The sequence below is a fragment of the Rattus norvegicus genome, chromosome 14 (genome assembly GCF_036323735.1).
Source record: "Rattus norvegicus strain BN/NHsdMcwi chromosome 14, GRCr8, whole genome shotgun sequence".
In the NCBI taxonomy this organism is placed as follows: Eukaryota; Metazoa; Chordata; class Mammalia; order Rodentia; family Muridae; genus Rattus; species Rattus norvegicus.
The window spans coordinates 98,216,411-98,224,761 of NC_086032.1; the positions used below are offsets into that span (position 1 = coordinate 98,216,411).

Here is an 8,351-nt window from a genome sequence, read left to right on the forward strand (position 1 = left end):
CTACCAGGCAATTTTTATAATTATAGTATTGTAAAGCCCAACCAACTCCAGGAAAAAAAAAATCAGAGTCCTCCTGAACAAGGGTCCTATGGCACCCCTCTTAGCAACAGCCAATCATGTTGGGGTTTAAAATCTCCCCACCCCTACCCCGGGTCTGGACAAAGCACAACAAACCAACATGGTTCCACATGGAAAGGTTTAATGAGAGAAGAAGAGGAGAGGGAGGGAGAGGAGAGGAGAGGAAAGGAGAGAAGAGGAGAGGAGAGGAGAGGAGAAGAGAGGAGAGGAGAGGAGAGGAGAGGAGAAGAGAGGAGAGGAAAGGTCAGCCATGGGCACGTGGGGGTAAGGGGGAGATGGGGAGAGAAGAGACAGGGACGAAGAAGGCACCAGAATAGGAAGAGCAAGAGAAAGCAAGAGAGAGGAGTAAGAGGGAGAGAAGGGGGCAAGCAGCCCCCTTTATAGTCAGGCACAGTGGGCTGTTGCCAGGCAACTGTGGGGCGGAGCATACCTGGCTATTGCCTGGTAGCTGTGGGGGTGGAGCTTAGACAGAATACCAATTTTCTTCCATTTTGGTTTAATTAAAAAAGGAAAAATTCGAAAGGTGATGGGGGAGCAGGAATAGGGTCATCATGATCTCTGATTGCTTCCTGCTTGCTTTGGGGTGACATGTCTCTAGGGAACCTAGAAAAATGAATATGGGATGTTTGCCCAGTCTTAGAGTTGGCTGTTTCCTTGTTGTACAGGGTCTGTGGAACCATCTGAGAATAAGTCAGAAGGAACAGGTTCAATAGAAGCGTCTGTGTCTGTGAGAGGAGATTGGACACCTGGAGGTGGCTTCTCTGGAGCTGTCCTGGGTGTAGTAAGCGCCTGAACTTGACAAGATGCTGAAACACACACACACACACACACACACACACACACACACACACACACACACACATTCTCTGCCTATATATTTAATATATATTAATATAAATTTTATATATATGCAGAGAATAAGATTAAGTGCATTTGGAGAAAAGAAAATTTTCTTCTTAGATGTACATTTGAAACCCAGAGGAATTCCATCCTTTGGAATAGGTAGTGAGTGGAAACTTTCGGCAGACGTACTTATCTGGGTGGAGTCTATTTGGTCTATGAGAGGTAGGTCAGAGTGGGTTTCCTGTAGCTTATACGTTTACAAAAGAGATAACAACATGAGTTAACAACATGAACATTTTTTTAAGGTTTATTTATTTATTTATTTATTTCATGTATGTGGGTACACTGTCACTGTCTTCAGACACACCAGAAGAGGGCACCAGATCTCATTACAGATGGTTGTGAGCCACGATGTGGTTGCTGGGATTTGAACTCAGGACCTCTGGAAGAGCAGCCAGTGCTCTTAACCTCTGAGCCATTTCTCCAACCCATGAACATTCTTTAAGATAAGTTTTTTCATGGAGCAGAAGGAAGAACTTATCCTACAGAATGTGTCCTAGATGTCTTAAAACAGTTTGCCACGACAAAAAGACAGAGAGAAAGCAGTTTCCAGATCCTATTTGGAGAGACTGTTCGTTTAGCAGCAGAGGGGTTCTGGATCTCCCAGACTCGGGGGTCTACCTGAGAAGCTGGTAAAGGAAGCAGCATGTCCGTGTTAGTAGGTTGGCTGGCTAGAGGGAGCAGAAGGGCTGCAGGCGAGCTTGAGTTTGGGCAAATGGGGGGAGCAAAATAGAGACTCCCAACTGAGCTAGAAGATCCCTTCCCAATAAGGGGACAAGGCAGGTTGGCACTACCAAAAAGGAATGGGTGAGAGGTACATCCCTAAAAATGTAGCCAAGTGGTGGGGTTTGGTGAGGAAGGTAAGGTTGCTCCCTACCCCAACAATGAGGAAACAGGAGAGAGAAGTGGATCTCCAAAACTCTGTTAGGACCGAGTAGATGGCCCTAGTGTCCAAGAGGAAGGAGATGAGCTGCCCACATACCATGATGGTTACCCAAGGCTTCCTGCTGGTGATGGCAGTGGTCAGGTCCAGAGAACTCAGGCCCCTTCAGTCATCCATAGCCAAGTCTAGGAGATCTGCTGGAGGGTTACCTGGACGTGATGTCCCCCTGTACTGTGCAACATGAGGGCAATCGACAGCCCAGTGTCCCTCTTGATGGCACCTAGGACCTGGCCTCCTTGCTTTGCAGAAATTAGGGCAAGCCCTTGTCCAGTGACCTTGTCAACCATGCTTGTAGCGGGAGCCTGGTGGTCCCTTAGCCTTAGAAGACCAGGAGTTCTGAGCAGTGGCTGAGGCTGGTTGGACAGCCTTTGCCAGCAAAGGGTACTTCATTCTGCAACCCTTCTCATCTCTCCCATGGCACTTTAAAGGCCAGCACCAAAACTTCTGCTGGTGGAGTTAGGGGCCCCCTCTCCAGCTTTTTAAGTTATCTTCTAGGTCGGGGTAGCTCTGGGAAAAGAAAAAAGGTCATCAGAAGTTACTTACCTTCTGAGCTTTTAGGGTCTAGATTAGTATATTGTAATAAAGCCCTGGTAAGGTGTTCTAAAAATTCGGATAGGTTTTCCTGTTTTTCCTGGATGACCTCTTGTAGTTTTTCAAAATTCACTGGTTTTAAGACTGTCCGGTTCCCAAACTCACTGGGGTTCCTCAGGAAGTAAATTATTAGTAAGGATCATATGTCAAGACAGGGTAGGAATGAAAACTCTGGAGAGCAAGGGAGAGGTGTGAGCACATGCATGCAGGCACACAGCTGGGACACTGGCCCACAGCTGGGACACTGGTGTGCACAGCTGGGACACTGGCCCACAGCTGGGACACTAGTGTGCACAGCTGGGACACTGGCCCACAGCTGGGACACTGGTGTGCACAGCTGGGACACTGGTGTGCACAGCTGGGACACTGGTGTGCACAGCTGGGACACTGGTGCGCACAGCCAAGGCACTGCATGCGGGTGGCGGCATGAGCACACTGGAAAAGACAGTGTGAAAGCTGTTTTTCTCGAGGCTGTGGCAGGCTGAGCACAGGAACAAAGTCCTGGACAGAGAGAGAGAGCTTGCTTGCATGCGGGGCTTAGGGGTTACACACTTGTGGGAAAGCAGGTCTCACAGACAGAAGAGTCCCTGGTGGATGCAAGGAATGGGGCCAGACCTGCTTTTCAGGGGGCACAAACCAGGAACTACAGACACGAGGAAGGGAGGAGGGGGAGGCCTGGGATGGAGCCAGACAGAAATATTGTTTTCTGCTTAGTATAAATTAGACCAAAACATCCCAGGAAATAGGACCAGGCGGCCAAGATCGATAGACTCGTTGGTGAGAATAGGGATTAATTGCCCCTACCAGTGTTGGGGCTACATTTGCAGCCAGTGCTGGGGCTATACTCAGAAAGCAGTTTATCCAGGCCTGTCCTGGCATTAAACTGTCTCAAAAAGAGAGGAAGGAAAAGTCCCACCCGAGGGAAAAGGTCTAGAAGGATCCATCCCCAGGGGCAGCATAGGGAGCTCCAAGCCAAAAACGCTCTCCTGAGACCATGTGTACATCATGGAAAGTCAAGCTCTGAGGTAAAGAAAGTGCACAGAGGTCGAGTAGGTACCACCCAGCAGCATGTGCTCGAAGAGGGCGCTCTCCTTAGCGGGCAGCTGCATGCAGGGCATCCTGGCGATGGGGAGGCCTGCTGGACTGACCAGCCAGTACCCAGGACACAGGTTACCTCAGCGGGATGCCGTGGGAATCGGAAACACAGAGAGAGGTTCGAGCGAAGGTAGTTGTGAGGGCCTAAGTGACCCCACGTGGCAAAAGCTGACACCACATGGTGAACCAACGGAAGGCAGAGGCTCACACAGAAGTCTGCATGCACTCCAGCTGAAGCAGTAACTCACATGGTGGAAGTCCTGAGTCCCATGGCAGCCAGCAGGTGGTGGTGGTAGTGGTCGAATGGCGTATATCTACATAGGGGAGGCAGCAGCTGCGATCAAATTCAGGTGTAATGGCGGGATTGATCCTCACCACAGCCCAAGCTGAGCAGCCTCGACCCTGCCCTGGGGCCCAGTGTGGACTGAGGACCAGTGGGCGCTGCAGTAGGAGTGCAGCTCCATCTCTCCCCACCACAGCCCCACTGCTCCTCCTCTCCTCCTCAAGAGAAAGTGTGACCCAAGTGAGCAAATGCAGGCTGGGGGCCCGCAGGCACTGTAGTGGGAGCGGCAGGTGTGCAGGGCTCCTGCCAGGCCACGTAGGTATGGGGAGATCAAAAACCACATACGGGTCACCAATGTTGGGGTTTAAAATCTCGGCTCGTGCCCAGACAAAGCACACCAAACCAACATGGTTCCACATGGAGAGGTTTAGTGAGAGAAAAAGAGTAGAAGAGGGGAGGAACAAAGAAGGCTGGCCATGGGCACGTTGGGGGAAAGGGGGTTGGGGAGAGAAGGGACAGAGACAAAGAGGTCACCAGAAGAGGAAGAGCAAGAGAGAGGAGTAAGAGGGAGAGGAAGGGGCAAGCAGCCCCCTTTATAGTCAGGCACAGCTGGGTGTTGCCAGGCAACTGTGGGGGTGGAGCATACCTGGCTGTTGCCAGGTAGCTGTGGGGGTGGAGCTTAGACAGAATACCAACAAATCAGGCTACAAAGGCAGGGTCAAGGTAGTTAAAGATTATGGTGTTTTATTATAAGAAAGTAAGAACCAGGATACGTTTGGTAGAGACACGGTAATGGTGAGGTGGAAGGGGATGCCTCTACAGGCTCATGTTGAGGCACCCTTCCCCCTGAGGTATCAGCTGTATGACTGGATATAGTATGGAATTTACAGTTTATGTGAATTCAGGTCACAGAGTTTATTTAGGGCATGGGAAAAGGAGTTGAGGAGGGAGGAGAGAGAGAGAAAAGCAGAGAGAGAGAGAGAGAGAGAGAGAGAGAGAGAGAGAGAGAGAGAGAGAGAGAATGAATGAGAGACCGGGCCAGGAACACGTAGAGAGATGGGGGAGGGGAATGGGGAGAGAAGGGACAGAATAAGAGAGTAAGAGAATAAGGAGGGGGCAAACAACCCCTTTTATAATGAGTCAGGCATACTTGGCTGTTGCCAGGTAACTGTGGGGTGGGGCCTTGAAAAAATGCTAACATTCCCCCCATTTTGGTTTAATTAAAGAAAAGGAAAAACTAGAAAGGGGCGATGTTGAAGCAGGAATTGGGTGGTCATAATCTTTAGCTACTTCCTGTTGACTTTGGGGCAACGTGTCTCTGGGAAACCTACGAGAATGGGTACTGGGATACTGGTCCAGTCTTAGAAGAGCCGGCCAGGGTCTGTGAACCATCTGCGGATAGGAAGAAGCAGGTCCAGTAGAAGCGTCCGTGTCTGTGAGAATAGACTGGAGCGTCTGTGGGTTGCTTCTCTAGAGTGTCCTGGATGTTATCAGTGTGAACTGTCTTTAAGATGAGCTTAGGGAAGTCAAAAAACCTTTTGTGGAGCAGAAGGAGCAAGAAGGGCTTTTAGCTTCTGTCAAGGAGACTGAATAGCACAGTGAGAAACATTTTTAAGTTTACATTTAAAAGACAAAAGAAACTCAAAACCTTGACATTGTGAATAAGACAGTTGATCATATGGTTTAGCAAGAGAAACACCTTAAATCCATAGCTTAAAGGCAGCCAAAGGAAGCTGAATTTTTTTTATTATAAATGTAGATTACACAGTGGAATGTTTTATTAGAGCTGGGCTAATTTAAAAGAACTCTATTGGTTAACAGTAGGACAACGGCATAGCAAGGAGAGGAAATACGAAGCGTTTAATCACTAGAAACTGAGTTTTGATGGGGAAGTAACAGAAGGTTGCATCTGTGAACGCCAACACATGAACTCATGTATCCTTCATCGTGAAGTCTGTGAGCAAGGCAAACCTGTCTTTCTGATAAGAGATCGGGCAGCCTCAGCTAGTTAACAGATTAACTAATGAGCCAATAAGGTGGTAGATTACCTTGGGCTAAGGAACTAGGTCTGTTTTCTAGCTGTCAAGCTACGGTTACCTTAGCTGTCGATGCTGTCAGAAACCTGGGAAGAAGAAATTATAATCTGGGAATCATGCATTAATTAAAATGACAGAGACTGGTCTATAGTCCATTACCTACAGTTCCCAGGTCCCTGTAGTCTCCATGGCAACCTGAGCAGAGTCAGTCTGGTTGTCTGGCCCAGAAGTCGAGAAGCTTTTTCTGTGGAGTAGATGCGTGTGAAATGAGAAATGGCCCACCTTGACTTAGGCAATAGGAGACATTTGACTCTAAAGGTATCGTGTGTTTATCCACAGTGTAGACCAAGCTCTGGCAACAGGCAAGACGCTGGAGCTGTCTTTCTTGGTCTTTATCATGCCACAATCTAGGTAGAATCTTGTTGCTGTGCCCATATCTTCTCAGAGACCTTGGGGTGGGAGGGATCACTGTTAGGCTTTAGGTGTCTCTGCTGTCATAAGCTTAAACACATAACGTTACATTTATCAGACTTCTTACAAGATTGAGAGCTAATATCTATTAAGCATATCTGAGCTAGACAACCTGTGCTTGTTTAATTATTTGTTTTAGAATGTATCTATCAAATAAAGAGAGCGCACTGTGACTTAAGGACAGTAGCAGAAACAAGGCTAAACGTATATTTAAGGCAGTGATCTTTAACTTTTTACTGTTTAGAAATAATTTTTTACCAAGGCAGGTTAGAATGAAAAATCTTATCTTAATTGCTAAGTGACTTTGACAGGCAGTACTCTCAAAAGGCAGTGAACTGGGGACTGCCCATAACAAAGATGGTGCTGAAGCTACAGCCAGCCACATGACTGCCCTTAGCTAAGATGGCGCTGAAGCTACAGCTCCGCCTGGAGGAAAGTCTCATGTTATATTTTAGAATGAAGCTGTAGAAATGTAGCTGGGTATCTTAGAATGGAACAGCAGAGACAAACATAAAGAAGAATCTACGTGGCTCGAGGGACACGTAGCTCAGCTTGGCAGCGGGCGGTGGCCACGGGAGTGCGCCTGCATCTCAGCAGAGCAGAATGTCGGCAAGCGGGGTGGGACAGACAGCAGCTCCGGAAGCCGCAGTCTGTCTGTCTCCTAGCAACTCTGCTCAGGCGGGAGAGCGAGCACACTCAGGGCGCTCTGGGCTGTGCAGGGCAAGAGAGTTTGTGCCCGGGCAGTTGAGTGCCAGGCGGCAGGGCTGAGGCAGGCGCGGTGAGGGTGTGGGAGGCGGCGGCGGTGGAAGGCAGAAGCACAGGCAGAGGCTCAGCAGAGCAGTGTACAGGGCAGATGGCCAAGGGATGCGGGGATGGCAGAATCAGGGGACAGGGAACCAGATCAAGAGCGAAGAAACAAAGTGGTGAGAGAACAAGGGGGAAGGGGAAAGGCCTACGGATCCCTGGATCACTGGCAAGTTGTGGAAGCACCTTTAAGCGGCCATGTAGAGTTATTGGTTTGGGATAATGTGGTCAAATTTAGCCTGTGAATTAGACCGGGAGGGTTGGCGGGTGAAGACATCCCCTCTGGTGAGAGCAGGGTGAGCTAGCGATTTGTCCGTTCTGTGTCAGGAAGACAAATTTGGTAGCAAAGGCGGCAGGCAACAAGACCAAATCACCAGGTTGTCATGCAGTGAACTGGGGGCTGAGCTCAGGGCCAGCTGTGGGGCTCAGAGCCTGAGGGAGAATGGTTTATCTAAGTTTAGGATTTTTGTCAGCAGCAGGAAGAGAGAACCACTTCCAGGAGAGCGAGAGGGAGAGTCACCCAGGGGTAGAAGTCCTAGAACAAAGGTTCAGTGAGAAGGCCAGTCATGACTGCCTTCATCCTCAAGGACACCACAGGGTGGTTGGGAGCTCAATAGCCCTCCCTTGGGACCAGGAGACATTTTATGCTGACCAGTAGGGAGGGGGAGCTTACCAAATTGCCGGTGTTTGAGTAGATAGGTCTAGCAAGCTATCTGATAACCACAAAGTCTATATGGCAGCAAGAGTTACGAAACTTCAAGTTTCTAAATCTGAGTCTCATGGCACCAAGGTTGTGCTTTATTAAAAAAGAAAGAAAAGACCAGGATGTTTGGTAGAGGTGATGTATAGTGAGGTGGAAGGTGATGTCTCTGCAGACCCATGCTGAGCCATCCCTTCCCCCTAAGGTACCAGCCACACTGACGGAGAGGAGGGGCGTTGAGGAGGGAGTAGAAATAAAGGAAGAGAGAAAGAGAGGGAGAGGGAGAGGGAGAGAGTAGAGGCCAGCCAGGAAGAAAGAGGGGAGGGGAATGGGGAGAGAAGGGACAGAGAGGTAAGACAGTGAGAAGAGGGCAAGCAGCCCCTTTTATAGTGAGTCAAGCACAGCTGGCTGTTGCCAGGTAACTGTGGGGCGGAGCCTAGAAGGAAT

General features: G+C 49.2%; 1 long non-coding RNA gene across 2 annotated transcripts; it reads right to left on the minus strand.

The window, feature by feature from the left end:
- Nucleotides 1–1,216: 1,216 nt before the first annotated feature.
- Nucleotides 1,217–7,619, minus strand: LOC120096679 (uncharacterized). Of its 2 annotated transcripts, XR_005493439.2 has the most exons (3): nucleotides 6,089–7,619; nucleotides 3,859–3,924; nucleotides 1,217–2,431 (listed from the first exon to the last, which is right to left on the minus strand). It is a non-coding gene; the product is annotated as an uncharacterized LOC120096679 (long non-coding RNA). The 2 variants fall into 2 exon arrangements; XR_010057611.1 differs by having other exon boundaries at nucleotides 3,859–7,619.
- Between the last annotated feature and the right edge of the window lie 732 nt (nucleotides 7,620–8,351).